This window comes from Peromyscus eremicus, chromosome 8b, assembly GCF_949786415.1.
Source record: "Peromyscus eremicus chromosome 8b, PerEre_H2_v1, whole genome shotgun sequence".
NCBI classification, from domain to species: Eukaryota; Metazoa; Chordata; class Mammalia; order Rodentia; family Cricetidae; genus Peromyscus; species Peromyscus eremicus.
In genome coordinates, this window is record NC_081424.1 from 44,429,718 (window position 1) to 44,442,851 (window position 13,134).

Sequence of the window (13,134 nt, forward strand, 5' to 3'; positions counted from 1 at the left end):
TCAGAAAAGTGGATAAAGCTGGTGTTATTTGATGCCAGAACTGGATTATCATGAGATGGACAAAGAAAAGGGTAGGAAAGAAAGAATTCTGTTTAAATCCATGGGATCCATGGCAAAAGAAAAGAAAATTAACTGTAGTAAGGACTGGTAGCAATAGGATGAGTGGGGAAAGGCCTGTAAAAAACAGTGCCTTCTTACAAAATTTAGACCTCAAATGGAGTTGTATGAACAACGTCTGATCAATTTTCTTTCTCTCCGTTTTAACCTTATTAGATTTTGATTCATATTTAATGTGTACATTATGATGAATTTCTTTATGTGCACACACTTGAAATGTTGTTACCCCAATCAAAGCATTAAACATTTCCATTTGTATCTAATTTTTTCCTGTGTTTGTTCACATTTGTAATTTTTATAAGTGTTTTGGTTTTTGTCAGGACATTTCACACAATACCCAAGTCTCTCTATATATTTTAAGGTGCATAAAATTGTGTTGTTGACTGTGAATGTAAAAGCCCTGAAACTGTAATCCTCTTTGAGGAAAACAGGAGAAAAACCTCTTTATTGGCGAAATTATTAAGGCCACTCCACATAGTTAAAAGGAAGATTTATTTAGTGGGTAACTTACAAATGAAGGGATAGGTAGGTCGCGGGGTCTGGGGAAGGTGTATCACAGTCCAGTGGTGTTCTCTGGAGCTCTGCTCGGTCAACCTCCACCGTCCAGGGTCCTGGAACGGAGAGAGTGATGGCCCATCCCGATCTCGGGTCCCCAGGTGCCTCCCTTGGCTCTGCCTTGTAGGCGTGACAGTTGCCAAAGCCTCAATGGGGCTTGGAACTTCCAGATCAAAGCTGGAATGGCTACCCACTACATCTCCCCCTTTTTGTCTAAATAAGAAGGTTCTAACCTAATACAAGACCTATATACAAAGGAATGGTTATCAAATATTGTCCAGGAATAATGGGGGATAATGACCTAGATGAGATGGAACTACAACCAATGCGAACAATATCAAGCAAGAAACACATACTAAAATCCAGAGAAGTATAGAGCATAGGTAAATGGCATGTCACAAAGATCATTCCAAAAGGTGTCCTATCCTAAAGAACCTGAATCTAATACTTAATATGTTCTATCTAAGATTTTATATACATATAAATATATATAAATAAGATTATATATATACACTAAGTTGTAACTATAACTGCTAGTCTTCAATCCCATCAAAGGCCTGAGAAGGAATATAATGGTACCTGAGAAATGGTAGATGGATGCAAGCAACTTTCAGGAATATTGCAAGAGTAGACCGAGACAGCTGGCAGCCTGGACAGTCACCTAATGTTTCTCAGCATTGTTGGTGCATTCAAATTGGCTACAGGCCTAGGGTATCTGATAGACCATTTTCAGAAGCAGGAATTCTGAAAAACCATCTTACCCTGTCTTGGCAGAGTACAGTGGTCGCTTTCCTGGTGTCCCGCTTGTCCAGAAAGGACAGCATTGCATTCGTACTGTCAGCAGTCGAGGCAAGGGCAGTTCTTAGCCCAGTAGGCCATTTTGTGAAGGCAAACTTCCAAATGGAAATGTCTTAGAAGCCCAACATTCTCTCGGGATCAAATTGGTGCTGCTAGGAGCAATTGTGTATAAAACCTTAAACTCACAAATATAAGATAGGATATCTTCTTTAATATTGTAACTATAATTCTTGCTTGATAATTGTTTTATTATATGTAATTTTACTCTGTTAAAGTTAAAACCTTCCTTTTTAAAAAAAAGAAGAAAAGGGGAAGTGCTGTGGATATCGCTCTATATAAATAAAACACTGATTGACCAGTGACCAGGCAGGAAGTATAGGCGGGACAAGGAGAGAGGAGAATTGGGGGAACAGGAAGAAGGAGGGGGAGACACTGCCAGCCACTGCCATGACAAGCAGCATGTAAAGATGCCGGTAAGCCACAAGCCACGTGGCAAGGTATAGATTTATAGAAATGGGTTAATTTAAGATATAAGAACAGTTAGCAAGAAGCCTGCCATGGCCATACAGTTTATAAGTAATATACGCGTCTGAGTGATTATTTTATATGTGGGTTGTGGGACTGCAGGACTTGGTGGGACCTGGAGAGAAGCTTTCCAGCAACACTTCTTGATGTTGGTCTTTGCAATTAAATGTTGGGTTTGACAACAAAGCATCAAATGATAAAATGAAGAAGGGACATTATATCAAGCTAAAGTTTTCTTACAACATAGAAAACACTTGCAAGCGTAGAAAGGTAGGCGACTTGGTAGGGGAAATATTTGCAAACTTGTCAATAAAGGGTTAGTATCCAACATATCCAAGAATCTCCAACAACTTGATACACAAAGACACACAATCCAGTTCAACACGGGGAAAGGCTTAAATAGTTATTCCGTCAAAGAGAACACACAAATGGCTACCAGGTACATGAAAAGATGTGCAGTTGGACTAATCATCAGGCAAATGCAGGTAGGTAAAAGCACTTTGAGATATCACAGCACACCTGTTAGGATGGGTATTTGTGAACTTAAAGAGGACCTGCGTTGAAAGATAAAAAGAAAGCAAGCTGAAGCAGAGATGGAAACATCTTCCTTACTGGCTAGCTTTCACAGGGATAGAAGGTACTATTCAAAGTGCTGGGGAAGAAAAGGCATTGATGGCCCTTTCCAGCTGCAAACGCTATGGACATTAATCACAACTTGCCAGGTAAGATGTGACGATTTGTGCAGAGTAGCATGACTACTTGTGGGAGGAGCCAATTATGCTGTGCTTGGAGGTCTGCTCTGCAGATGGAAAACTTATGCACACTCGGTCAAACCAGTCAAAAGTGTATGGCTGGGAAAGTCACAGGCTCTAACAGGGTACTTACTGCTGTTTAGTTACATAGATGGAGTGTCAAACTGCCTTCTAAGTATCTGTGTTTATACCCATAGAAACAATGTGATGAAGCTGTAACCTTCATATATCGTTGGTAGGAAAATGCAATGTTGTATTCATTGAACAAAAACTTTATGTTTATTCTAAAAATTAAAAATTGAACTGCTATATTATCCATCAATACTATTTCTTGGTATGTATGCACAAATATCAAATTTATGATCTTAACACACTATGAGTCCCTTTTTGTTCATTGTAGCATTACTCACATTAACCAGGGCATGGTTATAACTCAAATTTCCAAGAAAAAAATAACTAAATAAAGAAAATATGATTAATGCATACAATGGAGTATTCTTTACTCTGCAAAAATAAGGAAATCCTTCAATAAGCCAGTCAGAGAAGAGTCAGCTCTACATGTTACCACTTATATGAAATATCTAAAACCAACTTACACAGAGAACAGAACATTGCCAGCAGGTGGAGAAAGAATTGGAAACCCCTGCCCAATGGTATCAAGTGTCAGTTACTATTGAGAGCTGTTGGTAGCAAAAGGCCATGAGAGTATACAGCAGGTGACAACTAGTGTTAAAAACGTAAACCTAACAGAACCGAGGGTTCTTTCTGGTAGAGGACTAAGCCATCACGCAAGGCGTGTTGGAGTTACTGCCTTTTGAATGAATTGGCTGTCTCTTGTAAACTTCTTTGTGTAATAACAGCTATGATCTCCCCATTAGCATGCATTTTCATAAAATGTATATATGTAATCTCATCATTACATCTCAGTCTTATGGGCACATATATCTGTAGGTGGTCAGGAAGATGACTATTCATTTAGCTGTATAATTTTGATATGTAGAAAATATACTAGGATATGCTTCATAGACAGATCCATTGTCCCATGAGCCTGTAGACATTTAAAGTCTGCTTTGTTCCTTTTGCTCAGACTAACACAGAAAATAACAATCTCTCCTCAGTCTAACAGAAACTGCACACATTTAGTTCATTTTTACCTCAGAGCAAGTTCAAACTAGACTAAAGACCTTTGTAGATAGATCATAAGTTTAAAACTTTATAGTTATGTACAAGGTCAGAGTCTCAGGTGTCTCACCAAAGCTACTAACACAAAACACCCTAAGAAAAGCCTGCCAATTCTTCGCTTGCCAAGTCTACTGATAAAAAGCTATGTCTCAGAGTTTGTGGCACTGGGCACTGCACACTCTGGTCCTGAGACCTTGGAACTTTGTGTTACCATGGTAATGGCTCTGCTCCTTATCAGCTGTTCTAGGAATGTGCTATGACCTTGAGGGTTTGGAAACTTTTCTCAGGATTGCAAGGAGTCTCCTGTGAGAAATGTATGTATGGATAGTCAGTCAAGAGAGGAGCTAGGAATGAGAGCTGAAAAGACACTGTAGACTTAGAGAAGCAGAACAAGGAGAGAACAACAGAGATCAGAAGCTTACTTAGAACAATAAAGGGGATGAACTGAAAGAGCATGGTGTGCATAGATTCATTTGATATCCCTCAGGTTAGATTCCTAGCTGGTTGTAGATTTTTCCAGGGACTCTGAGAGAAAGTTATTGGGGCTGGACCCTAATAGCTTTCAAAGTTACATAAGATGAACTGTCAGTGAGGGGTTTTGTTATGTTTTCTTTTAGAGATTATATGATTATAACATTTCCTCCTCCCTTTTCTTCACTCTAAACCCTCCCATTTACCCTTCCCCACTCTCCTTCAAAATCATATCCTCTTTTTTCACTAATTGTTATTGCATGCATGTATGTGTGTGTAAGTGCAAGCATGTGTGTATATACATACATAGTCTTAAATATAACCTGTTCAACCTCTATGCATGTTTTCAGGACTGACCACTTAACACTGGACAACCGATGGGTGTGTTCTTTCCTGAGGAGGCCATCTCTCCCGCTTCCAGCTTCCTCAGTTTCTTATAGTTCTTTGTGTGGGGTTGAGGCCTCATGGGGTATCACCCTGTACCCTTATACCCACAGATAACTGTAGTCTTCATCTCTCATCAATGAAATTTCTTTTTGCACTGAGTGAGGTTTTGAAAAGACAGAAGCATGATTCAATTTGAACTTTAGAAACAGCATGCTGACTTCTAGCTAAACATGAACATTTGTATGCATCTCTATTTGCTCCTAAATTTAGCAAAATATGAAAGTGACTAATTTAAAAAGTGGACAGCTCAAGAGATCAAATAGAGTGAGGGGATACCAGGAAGTAAGAAATCACCACAGATATTCTGAAAGTGGGTACGACACAATGTTACTGACTGACATGGATAAAGCTTTAAAAACTGAGGGATGCCTAAGAATAAGATGATTTAGTGTAACCTGCAGACACTGGGAACTGCAGGTACAGCTACCCTGAAAGCTATACTCTCCAAATACTTTAAAGATTTACTCTATCTTTTAAAATTTATGTGTGTATATGTATCTGCATGTATATATGTGTGTTTGTATGTGTGTATACATGTGTCTGTGTATGTATATGTGTGTATCTCTGTGCATGTGTGTTTGTGTGTTAGTGTGTATATCTATGTTCATTTGTGTATGTATGTGTATTATATGTAGTGTGTATATCTGTATGTATATGTGTGTATGTGTATATATCTGTGTTCATGTGTGCGTATCTGTGTGTATATCTGTTCATGTATGTGTGTATATTGTGTGTGTGTGTATATGTGTATCTGTTTTCATGTGTGTGTGTGTGTAGGTGTTAGTGTGTGTATGTGTGTTAGTGGGTATATATGTGTATCTGTATTTATGTGTATGTGTGTGTGTTGAGTGTGTATGTGTGTGTGTGGTGCATGTGCATGTGAGTAGTATGTATGCAAGTAGGTTTAAGATGCCAGAGGAGGGCGTCAGATGTCAAATCCCCTAGAGCTGCAGTTACAGGCAAGTTTTGAGCTGCCCCACATGGCACCTAGGAACCCCTACAAGACAGACAGTGTTCTTCACTGTTGAGCAATTGTTCCAGCCCCTTCAACTCACTTTAAATTCTGCAGTCCTGTACAACACCCTCTCACATTCCCGTCTCCCTGTAGACAGCATCGTGCTATTGTCAGGAGTTAGTACAGTGGGGAATATACTTGTCAATAGAGGGCAAAGCGCCATGCAGAGCAGCAGGGCCTGGCGAGTCCAGAGGCTCCCCAAGGAAACTGTCACACCTTCATCGTGCAACCAGGCTTATATCTCTCAGATCGGAGCTTAGAAAATGTTTATCTCGAGAGATGGAGCAGCCAAAGAGAAACCTACAAACGCTTACATGGAATGAGCAATAATAGCCAGGTCTCACCTAGTTATCCTACAGTGGAATGTACAACCCTTGGCATTGTTTACCAGCCTTCCAATTGACAATACCGTCCTACCTTTGAATTGGTGAAATACCATGAGAACATTAATAATAACTTCTCTTCTAGAAGATCAAACACAATAAGGATGAAAGGACTCGGGGCTGGAGAGATGATGCAATAACTAAGAATAGCTGTTACTATTGCAGAGGACCAGGTTCAGTTCCCAGCACCCACGTGGTAGATCACAACCATCCATAACTCTAGTTCCAAGGCATATGACCTACTATTCTGACCTCCATGGGCATCAGACACAGTAGTGCATGCATGTATATGCGAATAAAATATTTATACACATAAAGTTTCAAAACCTTAAGAACAAATTTAATATGAGAAATCTCCAAAAAAAATAGAGCAATTTATTGACTAGGTCAAATACTTTAAAAGAGAAAACTTGTTCAGAAGAGATGGGAAAATATTTGTTTGTTAAAAAGAAACAGCACTTTCAGTTAAAAAAAAATAAAAAGAACAAAGAGGAGTTCTTGGAAATAATACAGTTGCAGAAGACAGCCGTTCTGAAGTCATCTAGAAAAAAGAGACTAAATATCTAATAGCTAGCTTTGTTTGTTTGGATTATTTTTGCACAAACTAGCTACTGCTTTTCCCCAAAGAGTAGAGGATATTACTCCACTCTGTTAATGTTGGGCTGCAGCCATGAAGCTCACTTGTAGGTAGAAGAGAAAATGTCCTGCCTGGCACAGGACAAAATGAGGAATGTGTGGAGCAGATACGCCTGATCAGCCAAGACTAGCTGACCCAGCCAAGCCATGCAAAGCCCAGACAGCTGGAGTCTGGTGAACAAGTAAACAAGAACTGTTTGATATACAACGCTGAGCTCAGGAGAAATTTTCTGTGCAACATTATCTCAGCAATCACTAAGACAAAAAACTAAAATCTCAAACAAACAAACTTAAAAAAAATTAGATATAGGTTAAACAACCAGATAAAAAAGCATTTCAAAGAGAGGAAATCAGGAAAGTAAAAGGTAAGGTATTAGAAATTATATAATCTAAGGAACATTCTATAAATTCTGGATCTAAAATCCTCTGTTGAGAGTCTTGTGATAGTTAATCTTGTCAGTGTGATTGAACTGAGGCATGCCTAGAATTTTGATATAGCATACCCCTAGTTTCTCTCATTTTCTTTATCTTTTATAATCTGAAATAAGATATGCTCTAGTGTGAATCTTTTTGTATTCAATGGACTTGTCTATAGGGCATTTCCAGGAAGGATTAATCTACCCTGACTGTGGGCAATACTGCTCTATAGGCTGTTACCCTTAATGTAATGAAGAAGGTCAAGGAGTCAGTTAACACACACCCTCCCTCTCCCTTTGTTTTTTGACCACCATGATGCGAGCTATCTATCATGGCTTCCTGGTCATATTGACTGAAACCTCTGAACTTGTGAGCCAAAATAAATCAGTTCTTCCCTCAATTTGTTGCTGTTGGGTATTCTGTCACAGCAATAAAAATAGAAAGCCTAACTACTACAAGTCCAGGTAATACAAAAAGATCCACACTAAGACCCATCTTATTTCAGAACATTAAGGATAAAGAAAATCATAAAATCTTTTTGGCTGTATCTGGTAAAAAGCTGAAACTATTGTTGATCTAAAAAAACAAAAAACAAAAAACAAAACTTCCAGAGAATGCAGAAACTGTATATACAAATTTGCCAACCAGAATGGTGTTATACTTAGAAAAATGTTCAAAGCAAGATTTCAATAAATAAATAAATGCCCTTGTGATTAAATATAGAACTTTAAAAAAGTGTGGTCTAAAATTACACACACACACACACACACACACACACACACACACACACACACAGATCCGAAATCTAGTTCCATAATCTATACCCACACTCACGCCCTCATAGATACATCTACATAAACACTAAGTACTAATACCTACATATGCAATTGAACATGTACAATTACCTTTCTTAACCTGAGTTACCTTGTGATGCCACATACTCTTTATAAGATTGGTAAGAACAGTAATTCTTTACTGTATGGTTTCCTTCCCAAACTGCCATAGCTCTAGCCTAATAGTGATGAAAGAAATGGACAAATCCAACTGAGGTGTATTCTACATTATAGCCACACTATACATCTCAGAACCATCAAGTTTATCAGAAACATCCAAAGCCCGAAAATGTGTTGGGAATAAAACCACTTAACATGTTGATCAAATTTACTGTGGGATCCTGAATGAGACACTGAAACAGAAAATAAAAAGTCATTAAATCAAATCTATGTAAGTATACATAAAGTATGACTTTCAAATAATTGTATAAATACTGATTCATCTGTTGTGACTAAGGTATCATTATAAAATAATAACAACAGTGTGGAATATGTAGGCTAGTGTCTCCACACATTTTTGTAAGTCTAATACCATTTAAGCATTCATCTAAAACTGGGTGAAACTGAGAGATGGCCCAGCAGTAGAGCACTCTGGCTCCTCTTCCAGAAGACCAGGGTTTGATTCTCAGCACTCACATGGCTGCTCACAAATGTCTGTAACTACGGTTTCAGGGTATCCATGCCCTTCTTGGCCTCTGTGAGCACCAAGCATGTGTGTGGTGAACATACATGCAGGCTAAACACTTATATACATATATTTTTTTTCTTTTTGGTTTTTTGAGTCAGGGTTTCACTGTGTAGTTTTGATGCCTGTCCTGGATCTCGCTCTGTAGACCAGGCTGACCTCAAACTCACAGAGATCTTCCTGGCTCTGCCTCCTGAGTGCTGGGATTAAAGGCATGCACCACCACCTCCCAGCACATAAAATATGTGAGCTCTGTACTCTCTCCATTTTTAAGAAAATTATATTAGAAGTCCCTGAAAGTGAAATAAGATAAAAAAGGAATTAAACTTATAGATATTAGGAAGCTAAAGAATCAGTAAATACACACACAGGTATATAATGTAATTCTAACAGTAAATGTTTAGAATTACAATCATTGAATCTTAATTCATTATAGACAAGTCTTTGACTTCGAAGAATGTGACCAGCAAGAGGGGTAGAGGGACAAGAGAGGAGAATAGGAGAATGAATACAATCAAAGTACACACACTACATATATAATACATGTGTTAGGAATAATACAAATAATACAAAGTACATTCTATACATAATCACATATGTATAGAATTGCGTTGTAAAAGTAACATAAATTCATAAAATTTGCAACCTCATCTTATGATTGAAAGATAGTAATACATAATTACTGCACCATATCAATATATTTAAAGATTTAATATTGTACTCATTTTCAATTCTCTTCAAACTAGTGAGTTTTATACACTTTAGTTCCAACAAAAGACCGGGCAATGTATTTGCAAAAGTTGACATTAGATGGGAACCAGAATGGAAAGGCAATTTTGAAGGATTACAGAATGTTCTCAGAATCACACACCTACGGATGCACACGCACAAACACGCCTGCATATGCACACACATATGCACACACAAACACAGATTATGGAAGAAAGGGGCGTGGCTTAGAAGCAACTGCATAATAAAGACATAGTAACCACATCAGGGTTGGTGCAAGCCTGACACAAGCCAACAGAAGAGGAGGGAGCACAGAAATGAACATTTTTATGAGAACACATGAGCTAAGCGAAGGCATCGCAGAGCAAGAAAACACTGCCCTTTCAATGATGAGCCTGGACCGGCTGGTTTTTAAAATGAGCATCAAGCAAGACTTATTTGACACCTATTCTCAGTGTTTATTTCAAGAACACAATGCTGTAGTTCCCATTCAATGATTATCACTAAATGATATTTTATTTTTCATGCTCAAAAGACTGTGTCTGATTGTTTTGAAGCTGCTTCTCCTGAACTCATTCCAGCATGAAGCCCTCGAGATCAAGAACGTTGTCCACTCTGGTTCTTTCTGCCTCAAGTATCTAAAACACTCTGGACACAATTATAAGCTTTTGAACCAATCAATAAATGTATACATCTTCGAGGAGTGAAAAGATCAGGTAAGCCTTTATTAGCAGATAAAGGATGGAGAGAATTTGATTGGGAAAGCCTGAGATGGGGCAACTGTGTGAAATAGAGTCCAGGTGAAGGAGAAAGCAAACACAGATGGAAAAGGAAGGCTGGACATGGTACAGCACAGCTGCAGTCCCAGAATGTGAGAGGCTACAGCAAGAATATCTCAAGTTCAAGGTTTGCAGCAAGACCCTCTTTTCAAAGAGACAAAAGAAACGCATGTGAAGCCAGGCAGTGGTGGCGCACGCCTTTAATCCCAGCACTTGGGAGGCAGAGGCAAGTGGATCTCTGTGAGTTCGAGGCCAGCCTGGTCTACAAAGTGAGTTCCAGGACAGCCAGGAGTGTTACACAGAGAAATCCTGTCTCGAAAAACAAAAAAACAAAAAAAAAAAAAATGCATGTGAGAGCATCATGTGAAGCTGCTTTTAGATGTAGTAAATGGAAAATTCATTTCAAATAAAAACAGTCATTCACAAGTCTCAGAATATTTGTATTAGTTTCTTTGTTGTGTACAAAAACAAAACTGTTTCCCCATTAAAATAATCCAGAATTCTAATATTTTTTTTCCATTCTCCCTCCCTAACTTGCAACCATCCCCAACTCAGATACTATTTAATACTTGTATTACTTGATATTATGGAAGTCTTCAGTCTTAAGTCAAGTATGTGCCTCAAGCTCCAGAAGGTTTGTTTGTTAAATGCAGAATCCAGAGTTTTCCTTCTAAAAGATTAAATAGAAGTTTTGGGTTCCTTGGAAAACTAGATCTCCAAGTGTCTTGGGTTTTTGTTGCTTTGAAGAGATGCCATGACCATTGCAACTCTTATAAAGAAAACATTTAATTGGGGTAGCTCACTTACAGTTCATTGTGTTGGGGTGTGGTGATATTTTATTTGTACACCCCAATAAAGCTTATCTGGGGATCAGAGGATAAAGCTAGGTACTATATTAAACATAGAGGTCAGGCAGTGGTAGCATACGTCTTTAATCCTAGCATTTGGGAGGCAGAGATTCATCCAAATCTCTGTGAGTTCAAGGCCACACTGGGAACAGAGCCAGGCGTGGTACCAGCACTAGTTAACCATAGAGGTCTGGAGGTCTGTACAGACAGACAGGAAGTGATAGACCTGGGTAGAAAGAGGAAATGATGTGGCTGGGTGGAGAGAAGAAGTAAGATGACAGGGCACAGAAAGGTATATAAGCATGAGTACACAGGAAGTAGCTCTCTCGGGCTGAAGATTTCCTAGTGGTAAGAAATGCCTGGCTTATTTCTCCTTCTCTAATCTCTCAGTTTTCACCCCAACATCTGGCTCCGGTTTTTTTTTTTATTAATAAGACCATTTAGCAATTTGTCTTACATTGGGGCGCATAGTAATGTATAGGCAGATACGATGCTGGAGTAACTGAGAATCCCACATCTTGCAGGCAACAAGAAGTTGACTAAGACACTAAGGGAGTAATATTCTGAGCATAGGAAACCTCAAAGCCCGCCCCCACAGTGACATACTTCCTCCAACAAGGCCACACTCACTCCATCAAAGCTACACCTCCTAACAGTGCCACTCCCTATGAGATGATGAGGACCAATTACATTCAATCTACCACACCAAGTGAGTCAGACTTACAGCAGACATAGAAATGACTGAATTCTAAACCAAAGTATGATCCCTGCTCTGACAGCACATGGGACGCTGTTAGAAATTCTAGATCTCTGGGGATGACAATATTGTACGCACTGTGGGAAATAGTATGGAGTTGGCACTAAAAAATAGAAATGCAGATGCTACATGATCCAGAAATTCCACTTCTGGGTACTTATGCAAAAGGATCAAAATCAAGATGTGTGTGTGTGTGTGTGTGTGTGTGTGTGTGTGTGTGTGTGAATGTGTGGGTGTGGCAATGTGTGTGCCACTGGGGCAGGAGGAGTTAGCAGAGGAGTCCCAACAATCTCTCACAGAACCCAGGGTATTTCTCACTTTTATAAACTTTTAGAGATGGGGGATCTGAGCTTAGCTGTTTAGTGGAGGTACTTGGTATGATGTAAGGCTGTGGTTCAGGTTGCCTTGGGCCTGGAAAACAGGAAGTTAATCCTGTTGTCCTGTCCTACCTTGGGGCAGCTACCTGCTAGTTTTGCAGCTCAATGAAGAGCTTGAAAGGTCCAAGAAGCTTTAGAGTCTGGTGGGGTGGGGGCCATGGCTAATCCCTTTACTAGGGAAACATCTGGAATCTAACAATAAGTAATACAATGTAACACTTTTCATTCCATGTCAGACTTGTTTCGTCTAGAAAGAAACATGTCCTCTGTTTTCATCCATTTTAAGACTGAATTATACTCTATTGTGTATATACACAAACATATATGTATGTATAAATATATGTATATTTATCCAATACAGCTTCCTTTCTTCTGCTCATATACACTTCCGTTCTTCCCACACCTTGGCTATTGTGAATAATACTATAACGAGTTTAGGAGTGCATTTACCTCCCGGGAGGACCTGATTTCATTTCTTTAGGGTATATCCTCACAGTACATATTTCTGGGTCACATGCTGGCACTGAGCTGAGAAACTATATTGGAAATCACCACAAAGCTAAAGCTGAAACAGACAAATGGAAATCCATTAACTAGAAAAATCTCTGGACACCAAAGCATAATGAAGAAAGAAGTCTACAGACTGGGCGAAAAATACACATTGGCCGCACATCCAAAACACTAAGGAGTCCACACTGTTCAACAGCAAACAGAAGGCTCAAATACCCAGTTATCAAATGGGCAAGATGATCTGAATGAACATTTTCCTGAAGAGAATATACAAATGGCCAACTTGTGTAAGACTGACAAAGGAACCTGATGTCTCTA